The sequence below is a fragment of the Eschrichtius robustus genome, chromosome 17 (genome assembly GCF_028021215.1).
Source record: "Eschrichtius robustus isolate mEscRob2 chromosome 17, mEscRob2.pri, whole genome shotgun sequence".
Classification (NCBI taxonomy): domain Eukaryota; kingdom Metazoa; phylum Chordata; class Mammalia; order Artiodactyla; family Eschrichtiidae; genus Eschrichtius; species Eschrichtius robustus.
The window spans coordinates 35,786,292-35,810,199 of NC_090840.1; positions in this window are offsets into that span (position 1 = coordinate 35,786,292).

The window sequence follows — 23,908 nt, forward strand, 5'->3', positions numbered from 1 at the left end:
CACAAGGAGGTACGCTGCATGTTCGCTGGAAACGGGGACCTGATGGCACAAGCCTTGCTTTCCCATTTGAATTCTCCATTCATGCTGCCTTGAAGCTACCTAAATAACAGTTTTAGGACGGGTCTCTAGTCACTGTAGGCAGGGCTCTGGGAAGGGAACGAGTGTTCTCTCCCTCAACAGGGTGCTTCCTTAGCCTGGGTGGGAGCCTCTCCTGAGACGCTCTAGAGCTAAAAGGAAACTTGACGTGAGTACTTTCCTCAAGGTAAAGCCTTGTCGAGCCCTGCAGAAGCTAAGTTTGGAGCAGTTTCCTTGAGGCATTAGTTTCAGGTCTGTTTTCTTTTAAGGTTAGTAAGCTTTTCAAGACAGCGAGGACCTCACGTGGGCACCCTATTCCCTGCAAGAACACCGAGTACCGGCAGGCTCCACTGGGCTGCTAAGAAACATCCAGGCCCGGAAACCTTTCCCAGTCACTCTGTGTATTTTGAGTGTAGGGCAACACACTGCACTCTTCCTAGGGAGAGCTAGATTTCCTCAGCCCTCTTATGGCTCCAGGGAATGTGTTCTCTCATGTCCTCCACGTCATGCAAACCTGCCTCATTGTCCTGGGCTGAAGGGCACAGAGAAACCAAAGCTGCTTCGCATTCCTTCCACAAAGTCATACCTTAAGGACCCATCCTTACAGGAGAAAGTCGGCTTGCCTTCCTGCTGTAAACAAAGCACAGTTCTTCCTCTTACACTACATGGTTTTAGAAGAAGCTAAGCGCGATAGCATACCTAGAGCTCTCCTTGGGGGAGGCGGTTGGCTACACGCAGAACTCCGTGCCAAATAAACTTTATTTAAGGAAGGGAGCAGTTTGTAGCCAGAGTGTATATTTACATGGTAGAAATCACAAGGAGGTAGGCTGCGTGTTCGCTGGAAACGGGGACCTGATGGCACAAGCCTTGCTTTCCCATTTTGAATGCTCCATTCATGCTGCCTTGAAGCTACCTAAATAACAGTTTTAGGACGGGTCTCTAGTCACTGTAGGCAGGGCTCTGGGAAGGGAACGAGTGTTCTCTACATCAACAGGTTGCTTTCGTAGCCTGAGTGGGAGCCTCTCCTGAGACGCTGTAGAGCTAAAAGGAAACTTGACGAGTCCTTTCCTCAAGGTAAAGCCTTGAATAGCCCTGCCAGAGCTAAGCTTGGAGCAGTTTCATTGAGGCATTAGTTTCAGGTCTGTTTTCTTTTAAGGTTAGTAAGCTTTTCAAGACACCGAGGACCTCGCCTGGGCACCCTATTCCCTGCAAGAACACCGAGTACAGACAGGCTCCACTGGGCTGCTAAGAAACATCCAGGCCCGGAAACCTTTCCCACTCACTCTGTGTATTTTGAGTGTAGGGCAACACACTGCACTCTTCCTTGGGAGAGCTAGATTTCCTCAGCACTCTTATGGCTCCAGGAAATGTGTTCTCTCATGTCCTCCACGTCATGCAAACCTGCCTCATTGCCCTAGGCTGAAAGGCACTGAGAAAGCAAAATTGCTTCGCATTCCTTGCACTAAGTCATAGATTAGGACGCCATCCTTACAGGAGAAAGTCGGCTTGCGTTCCTGCTGTAACCAAAGCACAGTTCTTCCTCCTACTCGGCAGGGTTTTAGAAGAAGCTAAGCGCGATAGCATACCTAGAGCGCTCCTTGGGGGAGGCGGTTGGCTACACGCAGAACTGCGTGCCAAATAAACTTTATTTAAGGAAGGGACCAGTTTGTAGCCAGAGTGTATATTTACTTGGTAGAAATCACAAGGAGGTAGGCTGCGTGTTCGCTGGAAACGGGGACCTGATGGCACAGGCCTTGCTTTCCCATTTTGAATGCTCCATTCATGCTGCCTTGAAGCTACCTAAATAACAGTTTTAGGACGGGTCTCTAGTCACTGTAGGCAGGGGTCTGGGAAGGGAACGAGTGTTCTCTACATCAACAGGGTGCTTTTATAGCCTGGGTGGGAGCTTCTCCTGAGAAGCTCTAGAGCTAAAAGGAAACATGACGTGAGTCCTTTCCGCAAGGTAAAGCCTTCAATAGCCCTGCCGAAGCTAAGTTTGGAGCAGTTTCCTTGAGGCATTAGTTTCAGGTCAGTTTTCTTTTAAGGTTAGTAAGCTTTTCAAGACAGCGAGGACCTCACGTGGGCACCCTATTCCCTGCAAGAACACCGAGTACCGGCAGGCTCCACTGGGCTGCTAAGAAACATCCAGGACCGGAAACCTTTCCCAGTCACTCTCTGTATTTTGAGTGTAGGGCAACACACTGCACTCTTCCTTGGGAGAGCTAGATTTCCTCAGCCCTCTTATGGCTCCAGGAAATGTGTTCTCTCATATCCTACACGTCATGCAAATCTGCCTCATTGCCCTAGGCTGAAGGGCACTGAGAAACCAAAACTGCTTCGCATTCCTTGCATTAAGTCATAGCTTAGGACCCCATCCTTACAGGAGAAAGTCAGCCTGCGTTCCTGCTGTAACCAAAGCACAGTTCTTCCTCTTACTCGGCAGGGTTTTAGAAGAAGCTAAGCGCGATAGCATACCTATAGCGCTCCTTGGGGGAGGCGGTTGGCTACACGCAGAACTCCGTTGCAAATAAACTTTATTCAAGGAAGGGACCAGTGGGTAGCTTGAGGGTACATTTACTTGGTAGAAATCACAAGGAGGTAGGCTGCATGTTCGCTGGAAACGGGGACCTGATGGCACAAGCCTTGCTTTCCCATTTTGAATGCTCCATTCATGCTGCCTTGAAGCTACCTAAATAACAGTTTTAGGACGGGTCTCTAGTCACTGTAGGCAGGGCTCTGGGAAGGGAACGAGTGTTCTCTACATCAACAGGTTGCTTTCGTAGCCTGAGTGGGAGCCTCTCCTGAGACGCTGTAGAGCTAAAAGGAAACTTGACGAGTCCTTTCCTCAAGGTAAAGCCTTGAATAGCCCTGCCAGAGCTAAGCTTGGAGCAGTTTCATTGAGGCATTAGTTTCAGATCTGTTTTCTTTTAAGGTTAGTAAGCTTTTCAAGACACCGAGGACCTCGCCTGGGCACCCTATTCCCTGCAAGAACACCGAGTACAGACAGGCTCCACTGGGCTGCTAAGAAACATCCAGGCCCGGAAACCTTTCCCACTCACTCTGTGTATTTTGAGTGTAGGGCAACACACTGCACTCTTCCTTGGGAGAGCTAGATTTCCTCAGCCCTCTTATGGCTCCAGGAAATGTGTTCTCTCATGTCCTCCACGTCATGCAAATCTGCCTCATTGCCCTAGGCTGAAGGGCACTGAGAAACCAAAACTGCTTCGCATTCCTTCCACAAAGTCATAGCTTAAGGCCCCATCCTTACAGGAGAAAGTCGGCTTGCGTTTCTGTTGTAACCAAAGCGCAATTCTTCCTCTTACACGGCAGGGTTTTAGAAGAAGCTAAGCGCGATAGCATACCTAGAGCGCTCCTTGGGGGAGGCGGTTGGCTACACGCAGAACTCCGTGCCAAATAAACTTTATTCAAGGAAGGGACCAGTGGGTAGCTTGAGGGTCCATTTACTTGGTAGAAATCACAAGGAGGTAGGCTGCGTGTTCGCTGGAAACGGGGACCTGATGGCACAAGCCTTACTTTCCCATTTTGAATGCTCCATTCATGCTGCCTTGAAGCTACCTAAATAACAATTTTAGGACGGGTCTCTAGTCACTGTAGGCAGGGGTCTGGGAAGGGAACGAGTGTTCTCTACATCAACAGGGTGCTTTTATAGCCTGGGTGGGAGCTTCTCCTGAGAAGCTCTAGAGCTAAAAGGAAACATGACGTGAGTCCTTTCCTCAAGGTAAAGCCTTGAATAGCCCTACCGAAGCTAAGTTTGGAGCAGTTTCCTTGAGGCATTAGTTTCAGGTCTGTTTTCTTTTAAGGTTAGTAAGCTTTTCAAGACAGCGAGGACCTCGCGTGGGCACCCTATTCCCTGCAAGAACACCGAGTACCGGCAGGCTCCACTGGGCTGCTAAGAAACATCCAGGCCCGGAAACCTTTCCCAGTCACTCTGTGTATTTTGAGTGTAGGGCAACACACTGCACTCTTCCTTGGGAGAGCTAGATTTCCTCAGCCCTCTTATGGCTCCAGGGAATGTGTTCTATCTTGTCCTCCACGTCATGCAAACCTGCCTCATTGCCCTGGGCTGAAGGGCACTGAGAAACCAAAGCTGCTTCGCATTCCTTCCACAAAGTCATAGCTTAAGGCCCCATCCTTACAGGAGAAAGTCGGCTTGCCTTCCTGCTGTAAACAAAGCACAGTTCTTCCTCTTACACTACATGGTTTTAGAAGAAGCCCAGCGCGATAGCATACCTAGAGCGCTCCTTGGGGGAGGCGGTTGGCTACACGCAGAACTCCGTGCCAAATAAACTTTATTTAAGGAAGGGACCAGTTTGTAGCCAGAGTGTATATTTACTTGGTAGAAATCACAAGGAGGTAGGCTGCGTGTTCGCTGGAAACGGGGACCTGATGGCACAGGCCTTGCTTTCCCATTTTGAATGCTCCAGTCATGCTGCCTTGAAGCTACCTAAATAACAGTTTTAGGACGGGTCTCTATTCACTGTAGGCAGGGCCCTGGGAAGGGAACGAGTGTTCTCTCCATCAACAGGGTGCTTTCATAGCCTGGGTGGGCGCCTCTCCTGAGAAGCTCTAGAGCTAAAAGGAAACATGACGTGAGTCCTTTCCGCAAGGTAAAGCCTAGAATAGCCCTGCCGAAGCTAAGTTTGGAGCAGTTTCCTTGAGGCATTAGTTTCAGGTCTGTTTTCTTTTAAGGTTAGTAGGCTTTTCAAGACAGCGAGGACCTCACGTGGGCACCCTATTCCCTGCAAGAACACCGAGTACCGGCAGGCTCCACTGGGCTTCTAAGAAACATCCAGGCCCGGAAACCTTTCCCAGTCACTCTCTGTATTTTGAGTGTAGGGCAACACACTGCACTGTTCCTTGGGAGAGCTAGATTTCCTCAGCCCTCTTATGGCTCCAGGGAATGTGTTCTCTCATGTCCTCCACGTCATGCAAACCTGCCTCATTGCCCTGGGCTGAAGGGCACTGAGAAACCAAAGCTGCTTCGCATTCCTTCCACAAAGTCATACCTTAAGGCCCCATCCTTACAGGAGAAAGTCGGCTTGCCTTCCTGCTGTAAACAAAGCACAGTTCTTCCTCTTACACTACATGGTTTTAGAAGAAGCCCAGCGCGATAGCATACCTAGAGCGCTCCTTGGGGGAGGCGGTTGGCTACACGCAGAACTCCGTGCCAAATAAACTTTATTTAAGGAAGGGACCAGTTTGTAGCCAGAGTGTATATTTACTTGGTAGAAATCACAAGGAGGTAGGCTGCGTGTTCGCTGGAAACGGGGACCTGATGGCACAAGCCTTGCTTTCCCATTTTGAATGTTCCATTCATGCTGCCTTGAAGCTACCTAAATAACAGTTTTAGGACGGGTCTCTAGTCACTGTAGGCAGGGGTCTGGGAAGGGAACGAGTGTTCTCTACATCAACAGGGTGCTTTTATAGCCTGGGTGGGAGCTTCTCCTGAGAAGCTCTAGAGCTAAAAGGAAACATGACGTGAGTCCTTTCCGCAAGGTAAAACCTTGAATAGCCCTGCCGAAGCTAAGTTTGGAGCAGTTTCCTTGAGGCATTAGTTTCAGGTCAGTTTTCTTTTAAGGTTAGTAAGCTTTTCAAGACAGCGAGGACCTCGCGTGGGCACCCTATTCCCTGCAAGAACACCGAGTACCGGCAGGCTCCACTGGGCTGCTAAGAAACATCCAGGCCCGGAAACCTTTCCCAGTCACTCTGTGTATTTTGAGTGTAGGGCAACACACTGCACTCTTCCTTGGGAGAGCTAGATTTCCTCAGCCCTCTTATGGCTCCAGGGAATGTGTTCTCTCTTGTCCTCCACGTCATGCAAACCTGTTTCATTGCCCTGGGCTGAAGGGCACTGAGAAACCAAAGCTGCTTCGCATTCCTTCCACAAAGTCATAGCTTAAGGCCCCATCCTTACAGGAGAAAGTCGGCTTGCCTTCCTGCTGTAAACAAAGCCCAGTTCTTCCTCTTACACTACTTGGTTTTAGAAGAAGCCCGGCGCGATAGCATACCTAGAGCGCTGCTTGGGGGAGGCGGTTGGCTACACGCAGAACTCCGTGCCAAATAAACTTTATTTAAGGAAGGGACCAGTTTGTAGCCAGAGTGTATATTTACTTGGTAGAAATCACAAGGAGGTAGGCTGCGTGTTCGCTGGAAACGGGGACCTGATGGCACAAGCCTTGCTTTCCCATTTTGAATTCTCCATTCATGCTGCCTTGAAGCTACCTAAATAACAGTTTTAGGACGGGTCTCTAGTCACTGTAGGCAGGGGTCTGGGAAGGGAACGAGTGTTCTCTACATCAACAGGGTGCTTTTATAGCCTGGGTGGGAGCTTCTCCTGAGAAGCTCTAGAGCTAAAAGGAAACATGACGTGAGTCCTTTCCGCAAGGTAAAACCTTGAATAGCCCTGCCGAAGCTAAGTTTGGAGCAGTTTCCTTGAGGCATTAGTTTCAGGTCAGTTTTCTTTTAAGGTTAGTAAGCTTTTCAAGACAGCGAGGACCTCACGTGGGCACCCTATTCCCTGCAAGAACACCGAGTACCGGCAGGCTCCACTGGGCTGCTAAGAAACATCCAGGCCCGGAAACCTTTCCCAGTCACTCTGTGTATTTTGAGTGTAGGGCAACACACTGCACTCTTCCTTGGGAGAGCTAGATTTCCTCAGCCCTCTTATGGCTCAACGAAATGTGTTCTCTCATGTCCTCCACGTCATGCAAACCTGCCTCATTGCCCTAGGCTGAAGGGCACTGAGAAACCAAAACTGCTTCGATTTCCTTCCACAAAGTCATAGCTTAAGGCCCCATCCTTACAGGAGAAAGTCGGCTTGCGTTTCTGTTGTAACCAAAGCGCAATTCTTCCTCTTACACGGCAGGGTTTTAGAAGAAGCCCAGCGCGATAGCATACCTAGAGCGCTGCTTGGGGCAGGCGGTTGGCTACACGCAGAACTCCGTGCCAAATAAACTTTATTTAAGGAAGGGACCAGTTTGTAGCCAGAGTGTATATTTACTTGGTAGAAATCACAAGGAGGTAGGCTGCGTGTTCGCTGGAAACGGGGACCTGATGGCACAAGCCTTGCTTTCCCATTTTGAATTCTCCATTCATGCTGCCTTGAAGCTACCTAAATAACAGTTTTAGGACGGGTCTCTAGTCACTGTAGGCAGGGGTCTGGGAAGGGAACGAGTGTTCTCTACATCAACAGGGTGCTTTTATAGCCTGGGTGGGAGCTTCTCCTGAGAAGCTCTAGAGCTAAAAGGAAACATGACGTGAGTCCTTTCCGCAAGGTAAAACCTTGAATAGCCCTGCCGAAGCTAAGTTTGGAGCAGTTTCCTTGAGGCATTAGTTTCAGGTCAGTTTTCTTTTAAGGTTAGTAAGCTTTTCAAGACAGCGAGGACCTCACGTGGGCACCCTATTCCCTGCAAGAACACCGAGTACCGGCAGGCTCCACTGGGCTGCTAAGAAACATCCAGGCCCGGAAACCTTTCCCAGTCACTCTGTGTATTTTGAGTGTAGGGCAACACACTGCACTCTTCCTTGGGAGAGCTAGATTTCCTCAGCCCTCTTATGGCTCCACGAAATGTGTTCTCTCATGTCCTCCACGTCATGCAAACCTGCCTCATTGCCCTAGGCTGAAGGGCACTGAGAAACCAAAACTGCTTCGATTTCCTTCCACAAAGTCATAGCTTAAGGCCCCATCCTTACAGGAGAAAGTCGGCTTGCGTTTCTGTTGTAACCAAAGCGCAATTCTTCCTCTTACACGGCAGGGTTTTAGAAGAAGCCCAGCGCGATAGCATACCTAGAGCGCTGCTTGGGGCAGGCGGTTGGCTACACGCAGAACTCCGTGCCAAATAAACTTTATTTAAGGAAGGGACCAGTTTGTAGCCAGAGTGTATATTTACTTGGTAGAAATCACAAGGAGGTAGGCTGCGTGTTCGCTGGAAACGGGGACCTGATGGCACAAGCCTTGCTTTCCCATTTTGAATTCTCCATTCATGCTGCCTTGAAGCTACCTAAATAACAGTTTTAGGACGTGTCTCTATTCACTGTAGGCAGGGCCCTGGGAAGGGAACGAGTGTTCTCTCCATCAACAGGGTGCTTTCATAGCCTGGGTGGGCGCCTCTCCTGAGAAGCTCTAGAGCAAAAATGAAACATGACGTGAGTCCTTTCCGCAAGGTAAAGCCTTGAATAGCCCTGCCGAAGCTAAGTTTGGAGCAGTTTCCTTGAGGCATTAGTTTCAGGTCTGTTTTCTTTTAAGGTTAGTAAGCTTTTCAAGACAGCGAGGACCTCGCGTGGGCACTCTATTCCCTGCAAGAACACCGAGTACCGGCAGGCTCCACTGGGCTGCTAAGAAACATCCAGGCCCGGAAACCTTTCACACTCACTCTCTGTATTTTGAGTGTAGGGCAACACACTGCACTGTTCCTTGGGAGAGCTAGATTTCCTCAGCCCTCTTATGGCTCCAGGGAATGTGTTCTCTCATGTCCTCCACGTCATGCAAACCTGCCTCATTGCCCTGGGCTGAAGGGCACTGAGAAACCAAAGCTGCTTCGCATTCCTTCCACAAAGTCATAGCTTAAGGCCCCATCCTTACAGGAGAAAGTCGGCTTGCCTTCCTACTGTAAACAAAGCACAGTTCTTCCTCTTACACTACATGGTTTTAGAAGAAGCCCAGCGCGATAGCATACCTAGAGCGCTCCTTGGGGGAGGCGGTTGGCTACACGCAGAACTCCGTGCCAAATAAACTTTATTTAAGGAAGGGACCAGTTTGTAGCCAGAGTGTATATTTACTTGGTAGAAATCACAAGGAGGTAGGCTGCGTGTTCGCTGGAAACGGGGACCTGATGGCACAAGCCTTGCTTTCCCATTTTGAATGCTCCATTCATGCTGCCTTGAAGCTACCTAAATAACAGTTTTAGGACGGGTCTCTAGTCACTGTAGGCAGGGGTCTGGGAAGGGAACGAGTGTTCTCTACATCAACTGGGTGCTTTTATAGCCTGGGTGGGAGCTTCTCCTGAGAAGCTCTAGAGCTAAAAGGAAACATGACGTGAGTCCTTTCCGCAAGGTAAAGCCTTGAATAGCCCTGCCGAAGCTAAGTTTGGAGCAGTTTCCTTGAGGCATAAGTTTCAGGTCAGTTTTCTTTTAAGGTTAGTAAGCTTTTCAAGACAGCGAGGACCTCACGTGGGCACCCTATTCCCTGCAAGAACACCGAGTACCGGCAGGCTCCACTGGGCTGCTACGAAACATCCAGGCCCGGAAACCTTTCCCAGTCACTCTGTGTATTTTGAGTGTAGGGCAACACACTGCACTCTTCCTTGGGAGAGCTAGATTTCCTCAGCACTCTTATGGCTCCAGGAAATGTGTTCTCTCATGTCCTCCACGTCATGCAAATCTGCCTCATTGCCCTAGGCTGAAAGGCACTGAGAAAGCAAAATTGCTTCGCATTCCTTGCACTAAGTCATAGCTTAGGACCCCATCCTTACAGGAGAAAGTCGGCTTACGTTCCTGCTGTAACCAAAGCACAGTTCTTCCTCTTACTCGGCAGGGTTTTAGAAGAAGCTAAGCGCGATAGCATACCTAGAGCGCTCCTTGGGGGAGGCGGGTGGCTACACGCAGAACTCCGTGCCAAATAAACTTTATTCAAGGAAGGGACCAGTGGGTAGCTTGAGGGTACATTTACTTGGTGAAATCACAAGGAGGTAGGCTGCGTGTTCGCTGGAAACGGGAACCTGATGGCACAAGCCTTACTTTCCCATTTTGAATGCGCCATTCATGCTGCCTTGAAGCTACTTAAATAACAATTTCAGGACGGGTCTCTAGTCACTGTAGGCAGGGGTCTGGGAAGGGAACGAGTGTTCTCTACATCAACAGGGTGCTTTTATAGCCTGGGTGGGAGCTTCTCCTGAGAAGCTCTAGAGCTAAAAGGAAACATGACGTGAGTCCTTTCCTCAAGGTAAAGCCTTGAATAGCCCTACCGAAGCTAAGTTTGGAGCAGTTTCCTTGAGGCATTAGTTTGAGGTCTGTTTTCTTTTAAGGTTAGTAAGCTTTTCAAGACAGCGAGGACCTCGCCTGGGCACCCTATTCCCTGCAAGAACACCGAGTACAGGCAGGCTCCACTGGGCTGCTAAGAAACATCCAGGCCCGGAAACCTTTCCCACTCACTCTGTGTATTTTGAGTGTAGGGCAACACACTGCACTCTTCCTTGGGAGAGCTAGATTTCCTCAGCCCTCTTACGGCTCCAGGGAATGTGTTCTCTCTTGTCCTCCACGTCATGCAAACCTGCCTCATTGCCCTGGGCTGAAGGGCACTGAGAAACCAAAGCTGCTTCGCATTCCTTCCACAAAGTCATAGCTTAAGGCCCCATCCTTACAGGAGAAAGTCGGCTTGCCTTCCTGCTGTAAACAAAGCACAGTTCTTCCTCTTACACTACATGGTTTTAGAAGAAGCCCAGCGCGATAGCATACCTAGAGCGCTGCTTGGGGGAGGCGGTTGGCTACACGCAGAACTCCGTGCCAAATAAACTTTATTTAAGGAAGGGACCAGTTTGTAGCCAGAGTGTATATTTACTTGGTAGAAATCACAAGGAGGTAGGCTGCGTGTTCGCTGGAAACGGGGACCTGATGGCACAAGCCTTGCTTTCCCATTTTGAATTCTCCTTTCATGCTGCCTTGAAGCTACCTAAATAACAGTTTTAGGACGGGTCTCTATTCACTATAGGCAGGGCCCTGGGAAGGGAACGAGTGTTCTCTCCATCAACAGGGTGCTTTCATAGCCTGGGTGGGCGCCTCTCCTGAGAAGCTCTAGAGCTAAAAGGAAACATGACGTGAGTCCTTTCCGCAAGGTAAAGCCTTGAATAGCCCTGCCGAAGCTAAGTTTGGAGCAGTTTCCTTGAGGCATTAGTTTCAGGTCTGTTTTCTTTTAAGGTTAGTAAGCTTTTCAAGACAGCGAGGACCTCGCGTGGGCACCCTATTCCCTGCAAGAACACCGAGTACCGGCAGGCTCCACTGGGCTGCTAAGAAACATCCAGGCCCGGAAACCTTTCACAGTCACTCTGTGTATTTTGAGTGTAGGGCAACACACTGCACTGTTCCTTGGGAGAGCTAGATTTCCTCAGCCCTCTTATGGCTCCAGGGAATGTGTTCTCTCATGTCCTCCACGTCATGCAAACCTGCCTCATTGCCCTGGGCTGAAGGGCACTGAGAAACCAAAGCTGCTTCGCATTCCTTCCACAAAGTCATACCTTAAGGCCCCATCCTTACAGGAGAAAGTCGGCTTTCCTTCCTGCTGTAAACAAAGCACAGTTCTTCCTCTTACACTACATGGTTTTAGAAGAAGCCCAGCGCGATAGCATACCTAGAGCGCTGCTTGGGGGAGGCGGTTGGCTACACGCAGAACTCCGTGCCAAATAAACTTTATTTAAGGAAGGGACCAGTTTGTAGCCAGAGTGTATATTTACTTGGTAGAAATCACAAGGAGGTAGGCTGCGTGTTCGCTGGAAACGGGGACCTGATGGCACAAGCCTTGCTTTCCCATTTTGAATGCTCCATTCATGCTGCCTTGAAGCTACCTAAATAACAGTTTCAGGACGGGTCTCTAGTCACTGTAGGCAGGGGTCTGGGAAGGGAACGAGTGTTCTCTACATCAACAGGGTGCTTTTATAGCCTGGGTGGGAGCTTCTCCTTAGAAGCTCTAGAGCTAAAAGGAAACATGACGTGAGTCCTTTCCGCAAGGTAAAGCCTTGAATAGCCCTGCCGAAGCTAAGTTTGGAGCAGTTTCCTTGAGGCATTAGTTTCAGGTCAATTTTCTTTTAAGGTTAGTAAGCTTTTCAAGACAGCGTGGACCTCACGTGGGCACCCTATTCCCTGCAAGAACACCGAGTACCGGCAGGCTCCACTGGGCTGCTAAGAAACATCCAGGCCCGGAAACCTTTCCCAGTCACTCTGTGTATTTTGAGTGTAGGGCAACACACTGCACTCTTCCTTGGGAGAGCTAGATTTCCTCAGCCCTCTTATGGCTCCAGGAAATGTGTTCTCTCATATCCTCCTCGTCATGCAAATCTGCCTCATTGCCCTAGGCTGAAAGGCACTGAGAAAGCAAAACTGCTTCGCATTCCTTGCACTAAGTCATAGCTTAGGACCCGATCCTTACAGGAGAAAGTCGGCTTGCGTTCCTGCTGTAACCAAAGCACAGTTCTTCCTCTTACTCGGCAGGGTTTTAGAAGAAGCTAAGCGCGATAGCATACCTAGAGCGCTCCTTGGGGGAGGCGGTTGGCTACACGCAGAACTCCGTGCCAAATAAACTTTATTCAAGGAAGGGAACAGTGGGTAGCTTGAGGGTACATTTACTTGGTAGAAATCACAAGGAGGTAGGCTGCATGTTCGCTGGAAACGGGGACCTGATGGCACAAGCCTTGCTTTCCCATTTTGAATGCTCCATTCATGCTGCCTTGAAGCTACCTAAATAACAGTTTTAGGACGGGTCTCTAGTCACTGTAGGCAGGGCTCTGGGAAGGGAACGAGTGTCCTCTACATCAACAGGGTGCTTTCGTAGCCTAGGTGGGAGCCTCTCCTGAGATGCTCTAGAGATAAAAGGAAACTTGACGTGAGTCCTTTCCTCAAGGTAGAGCCTTGAATAGCACTGCCGAAGCTAAGTTTGGAGCAGTTTTCTTGAGGCATTAGTTTCAGGTCTGTTTTCTTTTAAGGTTAGTAAGCTTTTCAAGGCATCGAGGACCTCGCGTGGGCACCCTATTCCCTTCAAGAACACCGAGTACCGGCAGGCTCCACTGGGCTGCTAAGAAACATCCAGGCCTGGAAACCATTCCCAGTCACTCTGTGTATTTTGAGTGTAGGGCAACACACTGCACTCTTCCTTGGGAGAGCCAGATTTCCTCAGCTCTCCAACAGCTCCAGGAAATTTGTTCTCTCACGTCCTACATGTCATGCAAATTTGCCTCATTGCCCTAGGCTGAGCGGCACTGAGAAACCAAAACTGCTTCGCATTCCTTCTACAAAGTCATACTTTAAGACCCCATTCTTACAGGAGAAAGTCGGCTTGCCTTCCTGCTGTAAACAGAGCACAGTTCTTCCTCTTACACTACAGGGTTTTAGAAGAAGCCCAGCGCGACAGCATACCTAGAGCGCTCCTTGGGGGAGGCGGTTGGCTACACGCAGAACTCCGTGCCAAATAAACTTTATTCAAGGAAGGGAGCAGTTTGTAGCCAGAGTGTATATTTACTTGGTAGAAATCACAAGGAGGTAGGCTGCGTGTTCGCTGGAAACGGGGACCTGATGGCACAAGCCTTGCTTTCCCATTTTGAATGCTCCATTCATGCTGCCTTGAAGCTACGTAAATAACAGTTTTAGGACGGGTCTCTAGTCACTGTAGGCAGGGCTCTGGGAAGGGAACGAGTGTTCTCTACATCAACAGGTTGCTTTCGTAGCCTGAGTGGGAGCCTCTCCTGACGCGCTGTAGAGCTAAAAGGAAACTTGACGTGAGTCCTTTCCTCAAGGTAAAGCCTTGAATAGCTCTGCCGAAGCTAAGTTTGGAGCAGTTTCCTTGAGGCATTAGTTTCAGGTCTGTTTTCTTTTAAGGTTAGTAACCTTTTCAAGACAGTGAGGACCTCACGTGGGCACCCTATTCCCTGCAAGAACACCGAGTACCGGCAGGCTCCACTGGGCTGCTAAGAAACATCCAGGCCCGGAAACCTTTCCCAGTCACTCTGTGTATTTTGAGTGTAGGGCAACACACTGCACTCTTCCTTGGGAGAGCTAGATTTCCTCAGCCCTTTTTTGGCTCCAGGAAATGAGTTCTCTCATATCCTCCACGTCATGCAAATCTGCCTCTTTGCCCTAGGCTGAAGGGCACTGAGAAACCAAAACTGCTTTGCATTCCTTGCACAAAGTCATAGCTTAGGACCCCATCCTTACAGGAGAAAGTCGGCTTGCGTTCCTGCTGTAACCAAAGCACAGTTCTTCCTCTTACTTGGCAGGGTTTTAGAAGAAGCTAAGCGCGATAGCATACCTAGAGCGCTCCTTGGGGGAGGCGGTTGGCTACACGCAGAACTCCGTGCCAAATAAACTTTATTCAAGGAAGGGAACAGGGCGTAGCTTCAGGGTACATTTACTTGGTAGAAATCACAAGGAGGTAGGCTGCGTGTTCGATGGAAACGGGGACCTGATGGCACAAGCCTTACTTTCCCAATTTGAATGCTCCATTCATGCTGCCTTGAAGCTACCTAAATAACAGTTTTAGGACAGGTCTCTAAACACTGTAGGCAGGGCTCCGGGCAGGGAACGAGTGTTCTCTCCCTCAATAGGGTCTTTCTTAGCCTGAGTGGGAGCCTCTCCTGAGACGCTGTAGAGCTAAAAGGAAACTTGACGAGTCCTTTCCTCAAGGTAAAGCCTTGAATAGCCCTGCCAGAGCTAAGCTTGGAGCAGTTTCATTGAGGCATTAGTTTCAGGTCTGTTTTCTTTTAAGGTTAGTAAGCTTTTCAGGACACCGAGGACCTCGCCTGGGAACCCTATTCCCTGCAAGAACACCGAGTACCGGCAGGCTCCACTGGGCTGCTAAGAAACATCCAGGCCCGGAAACCTTTCCCAGTCACTCTGTGTATTTTGAGTGTAGGGCAACACACTGCACTCTTCCTTGGGAGAGCTAGATTTCCTCAACACTCTTATGGCTCCAGGAAATGTGTTCTCTCATGTCCTCCACGTCATGCAAACCTGCCTCATTGCCCTAGGCTGAAGGGCACTGAGAAACCAAAACTGCTTCGCATTCCTTCCACAAAGTCATAGCTTAAGGCCCCATCCTTACAGGAGAAAGTCGGCTTGCGTTTCTGTTGTAACCAAAGCGCAATTCTTCCTCTTACACGGCAGGGTTTTAGAAGAAGCTAAGCGCGATAGCATACCTAGAGCGCTCCTTGGGGGAGGCGGTTGGCTACACGCAGAACTCCGTGCCAAATAAACTTTATTCAAGGAAGGGACCAGTGGGTAGCTTGAGGGTACATTTACTTGGTAGAAATCACAAGGAGGTAGTCTGCGTGTTCGCTGGAAACGGGGACCTGATGGCACAAGCCTTACTTTCCCATTTTGAATGCTCCATTCATGCTGCCTTGAAGCTACCTAAATAACAATTTCAGGACGGGTCTCTAGTCACTGTAGGCAGGGGTCTGGGAAGGGAACGAGTGTTCTCTACATCAACAGGGTGCTTTTATAGCCTGGGTGGGAGCTTCTCCTGAGAAGCTCTAGAGCTAAAAGGAAACATGACGTGAGTCCTTTCCTCAAGGTAAAGCCTTGAATAGCCCTACCGAAGCTAAGTTTGGAGCAGTTTCCTTGAGGCATTAGTTTCAGGTCTGTTTTCTTTTAAGGTTAGTAAGCTTTTCAAGACAGCGAGGACCTCGCCTGGGCACCCTATTCCGTGCAAGAACACCGAGTACAGGCAGGCTCCGCTGGGCTGCTAAGAAACATCCAGGCCCGGAAAACTTTCCCAGTCACTCTGTGTATTTTGAGTGTAGGGCAACACACTGCACTCTTCCTTGGGAGAGCTAGATTTCTTCAGCCCTCTTATGGCTCCAGGAAATGTGTTCTCTCATGTCCTCCACGTCATGCAAACCTGCCTCATTGCCCTGGGCTGAAGGGCACTGAGAAACCAAAACTGCTTCGCATTCCTTCCACAAAGTCATAGCTTAAGGCCCCATCCTTACAGGAGAAAGTCGGCTTGCCTTCCTGCTGTAAACAAAGCACAGTTCTTCCTCTTACACTACATGGTTTTAGAAGATGCCCAGCGCGATAGCATACCTAGAGCGCTCCTTGGGGGAGGCGGTTGGCTACACGCAGAACTCCGTGCCAAATAAACTTTATTTAAGGAAGGGAGCAGTTTGTAGCCAGAGTGTATATTTACATGGTAGAAATCACAAGGAGGTAGGCTGCATGTTCGCTGGAAACGGGGACCTGATGGCACAAGCCTTGCTTTCCCATTTTGAATGCTCCATTCATGTTGCCTTGAAGCTACCTAAATAACAGTTTTAGGACGGGTCTCTAGTCACTGTAGGCAGGGCTCTGGGAAGGGAACGAGTGTCCTCTACATCAACAGGGTGCTTTCGTAGCCTAGGTGGGAGCCTCTACTGAGACGCTCTAGACATAAAAGGAAACTTGACGTGAGTCCTTTCCTCAAGGTAGAGCCTTGAATAGCACTGCCGAAGCTAAGTTTGGAGCAGTTTTCTTGAGGCATTAGTTTCAGGTCTGTTTTCTTTTAAGGTTAGTAAGCTTTTCAAGACAGCGAGGACCTCGCGTGGGAACCCTATTCCCTGCAAGAACACCGAGTACCGGCAGGCTCCACTGGGCTGCTAAGAAACATCCAGGCCTGGAAACCATTCCCAGTCACTCTGTGTATTTTGAGTGTAGGGCAACACACTGCACTCTTCCTTGGAAGAGCCAGATTTCCTCAGCTCTCCAACAGCTCCAGGAAATTTGTTCTCTCACGTCCTACATGTCATGCAAATCTGCCTCATTGCCCTAGGCTGAGCGGCACTGAGAAACCAAAACTGCTTCGCATTCCTTCTACAAAGTCATACCTTAAGACCCCATCCTTACAGGAGAAAGTCGGCTTGCCTTCCTGCTGTAAACAAAGCACAGTTCTTCCTCTTACACTACAGGGTTTTAGAAGAAGCCCAGCGCGACAGCATACCTAGAGCGCTCCTTGGGGGAGGCGGTTGGCTACACGCAGAACTCCGTGCCAAATAAACTTTATTCAAGGAAGGGAGCAGTTTGTAGCCAGAGTGTATATTTACTTGGTAGAAATCACAAGGAGGTAGGCTGCGTGTTCGATGGAAACGGGGACCTGATGGCACAAGCCTTGCTTTCCCATTTTGAATGCTCCATTCATGCTGCCTTGAAGCTACCTAAATAACAGTTTTAGGACGTGTCTCTAGTCACTGTAGGCAGGGCTCAGGGAAGGGAACGAGTGTTCTCTACATCAACAGGTTGCTTTCGTAGCCTGAGTGGGAGCCTCTCCTGAGACGCTGTAGAGCTAAAAGGAAACTTGACGTGAGTCCTTTCCTCAAGGTAAAGCCTTGAAGAGCTCTGCCGAAGCTAAGTTTGGAGCAGTTTCATTGAGGCATTAGTTTCAGGTCTGTTTTCTTTTAATGTTAGTAAGCTTTTCAAGACAGTGAGGACCTCACGTGGGCACCCTATTCCCTGCAAGAACACCGAGTACCGGCAGGATCCACTGGGCTGCTAAGGAACATCCAGGTCCGGAAACCTTTCCCAGTCACTCTGTGTATTTTGAGTGTAGGGCAACACACTGCACTCTTCCTTGGGAGAGCTAGATTTCCTCATCCCTCTTTTGGCTCCAAGAAATGTGTTCTCTCATATCCTCCACGTCATGCAAATCTGCCTCTTTGCCCTAGGCTGAAGGGCACTGAGAAACCAAAACTGCTTCGCATTCCTTGCACAAAGTCATAGCTTAGGACCCCATCCTTACAGGAGAAAGTCGGCTTGCGTTCCTGCTGTAACCAAAGCACAGTTCTTCCTCTTACTCGCCAGGGTTTTAGAAGAAGCTAAGCGCGATAGCATACCTAGAGCGCTCCTTGGGGGAGGCGGTTGGCTACATGCAGAACTCCGTGCCAAATAAACTTTATTCAAGGAAGGGACCAGTGCGTAGCTTCAGGGTACATTTACTTGGTAGAAATCACAAGGAGGTAGGCTGCATGTTCGCTGGAAACGGGGACCTGATGGCACAAGCCTTGCTTTCCCATTTGAATGCTCCATTCATGCTGCCTTGAAGCTACCTAAATAACAGTTTTAGGACGGGTCTCTAGTCACTGTAGGCAGGGCTCTGGGAAGGGAACGAGTGTTCTCTCCCTCAACAGGGTGCTTCCTTAGCCTGGGTGGGAGCCTCTCCTGAGACGCTCTAGAGCTAAAAGGAAACTTGACGTGAGTACTTTCCTCAAGGTAAAGCCTTGAAGAGCCCTACCGAAGCTAAGTTTGGAGCAGTTTCCTTGAGGCATTAGTTTCAGGTCTGTTTTCTTTTAAGGTTAGTAAGCTTTTCAAGACAGCGAGGACCTCACGTGGGCACCCTATTCCCTGCAAGAACACCGAGTACCGGCAGGCTCCACTGGGCTGCTAAGAAACATCCAGGCCCGGAAACCTTTCCCAGTCACTCTGTGTATTTTGAGTGTAGGGCAACACACTGCACTCTTCCTAGGGAGAGCTAGATTTCCTCAGCCCTCTTATGGCTCCAGGGAATGTGTTCTCTCATGTCCTCCACGTTATGCAAACCTGCCTCATTGTCCTGGGCTGAAGGGCACTGAGAAACCAAAGCTGCTTCGCATTCCTTCCACAAAGTCATACCTTAAGGACCCATCCTTACAGGAGAAAGTCGGCTTGCCTACCTGCTGTAAACAAAGCACAGTTCTTCCTCTTACACTACATGGTTTTAGAAGAAGCTAAGCGCGATAGCATACCTAGAGCTCTCCTTGGGGGAGGCGGTTGGCTACACGCAGAACTCCGTGCCAAATAAACTTTATTTAAGGAAGGGAGCAGTTTGTAGCCAGAGTGTATATTTACATGGTAGAAATCACAAGGAGGTAGGCTGCGTGTTCGCTGGAAACGGGGACCTGATGGCACAAGCCTTGCTTTCCCATTTTGAATGCTCCATTCATGCTGCCTTGAAGCTACCTAAATAACAGTTTTAGGACGGGTCTCTAGTCACTGTAGGCAGGGCTCTGGGAAGGGAACGAGTGTCCTCTACATCAACAGGGTGCTTTCGTAGCCTAGATGGGAGCCTCTCCTGAGACGCTCTAGAGATAAAAGGAAACATGACGTGAGTCCTTTCCTCAAGGTAGAGCCTTGAATAGCACTGCCGAAGCTAAGTTTGGAGCAGTTTTCTTGAGGCATTAGTTTCAGGTCTGTTTTCTTTTAAGGTTAGTAAGGTTTTCAAGGCATCGAGGACCTCGCGTGGGCACCCTATTCCCTTCAAGAACACCGAGTACCAGCAGGCTCCACTGGGCTGCTAAGAAACATCCAGGCCTGGAAACCATTCCCAGTCACTCTGTGTATTTTGAGTGTAGGGCAACACACTGCACTCTTCCTTGGGAGAGCCAGATTTCCTCAGCTCTCCAACAGCTCCAGGAAATTTGTTCTCTCACGTCCTACATGTCATGCAAATTTGCCTCATTGCCCTAGGCTGAGCGGCACTGAGAAACCAAAACTGCTTCGCATTCCTTCTACAAAGTCATACTTTAAGACCCCATTCTTACAGGAGAAAGTCGGCTTGCCTTCCTGCTGTAAAGAGAGCACAGTTCTTCCTCTTACACTACAGGGTTTTAGAAGAAGCCCAGCGCGACAGCATACCTAGAGCGCTCCTTGGGGGAGGCGGTTGGCTACACGCAGAACTCCGTGCCAAATAAACTTTATTCAAGGAAGGGAGCAGTTTGTAGCCAGAGTGTATATTTACTTGGTAGAAATCACAAGGAGGTAGGCTGCGTGTTCGCTGGAAACGGGGACCTGATGGCACAAGCCTTGCTTTCCCATTTTGAATGCTCCATTCATGCTGCCTTGAAGCTACGTAAATAACAGTTTTAGGACGGGTCTCTAGTCACTGTAGGCAGGGCTCTGGGAAGGGAACGAGTGTTCTCTACATCAACAGGTTGCTTTCGTAGCCTGAGTGGGAGCCTCTCCTGACGCGCTGTAGAGCTAAAAGGAAACTTGACGTGAGTCCTTTCCTCAAGGTAAAGCCTTGAATAGCTCTGCCGAAGCTAAGTTTGGAGCAGTTTCCTTGAGGCATTAGTTTCAGGTCTGTTTTCTTTTAAGGTTAGTAAGCTTTTCAAGACAGTGAGGACATCACGTGGGCACCCTATTCCCTGCAAGAACACCGAGTACCGGCAGGCTCCACTGGGCTGCTAAGAAACATCCAGGCCCGGAAACCTTTCCCAGTCACTCTGTGTATTTTGAGTGTAGGGCAACACACTGCACTCTTCCTTGGGAGAGCTAGATTTCCTCAGCCCTCTTTTGGCTCCAGGAAATGAGTTCTCTCATATCCTCCACGTCATGCAAATCTGCCTCTTTGCCCTAGGCTGAAGGGCACTGAGAAACCAAAACTGCTTTGCATTCCTTGCACAAAGTCATAGCTTAGGACCCCATCCTTACAGGAGAAAGTCGGCTTGCCTTCCTGCTGTAAACAAAGCACAGTTCTTCCTCTTACACTACATGGTTTTAGAAGAAGCCCAGCGCGATAGCATACCTAGAGCGCTCCTTGGGGGAGGCGGTTGGCTACACGCAGAACTCCGTTGCAAATAAACTTTATTCAAGGAAGGGACCAGTGGGTAGCTTGAGGGTCCATTACTTGGTAGAAATCACAAGGAGATAGGCTGCATGTTCGCTGGAAACGGGGACTTGATGGCACAGGCCTTGCTTTCCCATTTTGAATGCTCCATTCATGCTGCCTTGAAGCTACCTAAATAACAGTTTTAGGACGGGTCTCTAGTCACTGTAGGCAGGGCTCTGGGAAGGGAACGAGTGTTCTCTATATCAACAGGGTGCTTTTATAGCCTGGGTGGGAGCTTTTCCTGAGAAGCTCTAGAGCTAAAAGGAAACATGACGTGAGTCCTTTCCTCAAGGTAAAGCTTTGAATAGCCCTACCGAAGCTAAGTTTGGAGCAGTTTCCTTGAGGCATTAGTTTCAGGTCTGTTTTCTTTTAAGGTTAGTAAGCTTTTCAAGACAGCGAGGACCTCGCCTGGGCACCCTATTCCCTGCCAAAACACCGAGTACAGGCAGGCTCCACTGTGCTGCTAAGAAACATCCAGGCCCGGAAACCATTCCCAGTCACTCTGTGTATTTTGAGTGTAGGGCAACACACTGCACTCTTCCTTGGGAGAGCTAGATTTCCTCAGCCCTCTTATGGCTCCAGGAAATGTGTTCTCTCATGTCCTCCACGTCATGCAAATCTGCCTCATTGCCCTAGGCTGAAGGGCACTGAGAAACCAAAACTGCTTCGCATTCCTTCTACAAAGTAATACCTTAAGACCCCATCCTTACAGGAGAAAGTCGGCTTGCGTTTCAGCTGTAACCAAAGCACAGTTCTTCCTCTTACACTACAGGGTTTTAGAAGAAGCCCAGCGCGATAGCATACCTAGAGCGCTCCTTGGGGGAGGCGGTTGGCTACACGCAGAACTCCGTGCCAAATAAACTTTATTCAAGGAAGGGACCAGTTTGTAGCCAGAGTGTATATTTACTTGGTAGAAATCACAAGGAGGTAGGCTGCGTGTTTGCTGGAAACGGGGACCTGATGGCACAAGCCTTGCTTTCCCATTTTGAATGCTCCATTCATGCTGCCTTGAAGCTACCTAAATAACAGTTTTAGGACGGGTCTCTAGTCACTGTAGGCAGGGCTCTGGGAAGGGAACGAGTGTTCTCTACATCAACAGGTTGCTTTCGTAGCCTGAGTGGGAGCCTCTCCAGAGACGCTGTAGAGCTAAAAGGAAACTTGACGAATCCTTTCCTCAAGGTAAAGCCTTGAATAGCCCTGCCAGAGCTAAGCTTGGAGCAGTTTCATTGAGGCATTAGTTTCAGATCTGTTTTCTTTTAAGGTTAGTAAGCTTTTCAAGACACCGAGGACCTCGCCTGGGCACCCTATTCCCTGCAAGAACACCGAGTACAGACAGGCTCCACTGGGCTGCTAAGAAACATCCAGGCCCGGAAACCTTTCCCACTCACTCTGTGTATTTTGAGTGTAGGGCAACACACTGCACTCTTCCTTGGGAGAGCTAGATTTCCTCAGCCCTCTTATGGCTCCAGGAAATGTGTTCTCTCATGTCCTCCACGTCATGCAAACCTGCCTCATTTCCCTAGGCTGAAAGGCACTGAGAAAGCAAAACTGCTTCGCATTCCTTGCACTAAGTCATAGCTTAGGACCCCATCCTTACAGGAGAAAGTCGGCTTGCGTTAATGCTGTAACCAAAGCACAGTTCTTCCTCTTACTCGGCAGGGTTTTAGAAGAAGCTAAGCGCGATAGCATACCTAGAGCGCTCCTTGGGGGAGGCGGTTGGCTACACGCAGAACTCCGTGCCAAATAAACTTTATTTAAGGAAGGGAGCAGTTTGTAGCCAGATTGTATATTTACTTGGTAGAAATCACAAGGAGGTAGGCTGCGTGTTCGCTGGAAACGGGGACCTGATGGCACAGGCCTTGCTTTCCCATTTTGAATGCTCCATTCATGCTGCCTTGAAGCTACCTAAATAACAGTTTTAGGACGGGTCTCTAGTCACTGTAGGCAGGGGTCTGGGAAGGGAACGAGTGTTCTCTACATCAACAGGGTGCTTTTATAGCCTGGGTGGGAGCTTCTCCTGAGAAGCTCTAGAGCTAAAAGGAAACATGACGTGAGTCCTTTCCGCAAGGTAAAGCCTTGAATAGCCCTACCGAAGCTAAGTTTGGAGCAGTTTCCTTGAGGCATTAGTTTCAGGTCAGTTTTCTTTTAAGGTTAGTAAGCTTTTCAAGACAGCGAGGACCTCGCGTGGGCACCCTATTCCCTGCAAGAACACCGAGTACCGGCAGGCTCCACTGGGCTGCTAAGAAACATCCAGGCCCGGAAACCTTTCCCAGTCTGTGTATTTTGAGTGTAGGGCAACACACTGCACTCTTCCTTGGGAGAGCTAGATTTCCTCATCCCTCTTTTGGCTCCAAGAAATGTGTTCTCTCATATCCTCCACGTCATGCAAATCTGCCTCTTTGCCCTAGGCTGAAGGGCACTGGGAAACCAAAACTGCTTCGCATTCCTTGCACAAAGTCATAGCTTAGGACCCCATCCTTACAGGAGAAAGTCGGCTTGCGTTCCTGCTGTAACCAAAGCACAGTTCTTCCTCTTACTCGCAGGGTTTTAGAAGAAGCTAAGCGCGATAGCATACCTAGAGCGCTCCTTGGGGGAGGCGGTTGGCTACACGCAGAACTCCGTGCCAAATAAACTTTATTCAATAAGGGACCAGTGCGTAGCTTCAGGGTACATTTACTTGGTAGAAATCACAAGGAGGTAGGCTGCATGTTCGCTGGAAACGGGGACCTGATGGCACAAGCCTTGCTTTCCCATTTGAATTCTCCATTCATGCTGCCTTGAAGCTACCTAAATAACAGTTTTAGGACGGGTCTCTAGTCACTGTAGGCAGGGCTCTGGGAAGGGAACGAGTGTTCTCTCCCTCAACAGGGTGCTTCCTTAGCCTGGGTGGGAGCCTCTCCTGAGACGCTCTAGAGCTAAAAGGAAACTTGACGTGAGTACTTTCCTCAAGGTAAAGCCTTGTCGAGCCCTGCAGAAGCTAAGTTTGGAGCAGTTTCCTTGAGGCATTAGTTTCAGGTCTGTTTTCTTTTAAGGTTAGTAAGCTTTTCAAGACAGCGAGGACCTCACGTGGGCACCCTATTCCCTGCAAGAACACCGAGTACCGGCAGGCTCCACTGGGCTGCTAAGAAACATCCAGGCCCGGAAACCTTTCCCAGTCACTCTGTGTATTTTGAGTGTAGGGCAACACACTGCACTCTTCCTAGGGAGAGCTAGATTTCCTCAGCCCTCTTATGGCTCCAGGGAATGTGTTCTCTCATGTCCTCCACGTCATGCAAACCTGCCTCATTGTCCTGGGCTGAAGGGCACTGAGAAACCAAAGCTGCTTCGCATTCCTTCCACAAAGTCATACCTTAAGGACCCATCCTTACAGGAGAAAGTCGGCTTGCCTTCCTGCTGTAAACAAAGCACAGTTCTTCCTCTTACACTACATGGTTTTAGAAGAAGCTAAGCGCGATAGCATACCTAGAGCTCTCCTTGGGGGAGGCGGTTGGCTACACGCAG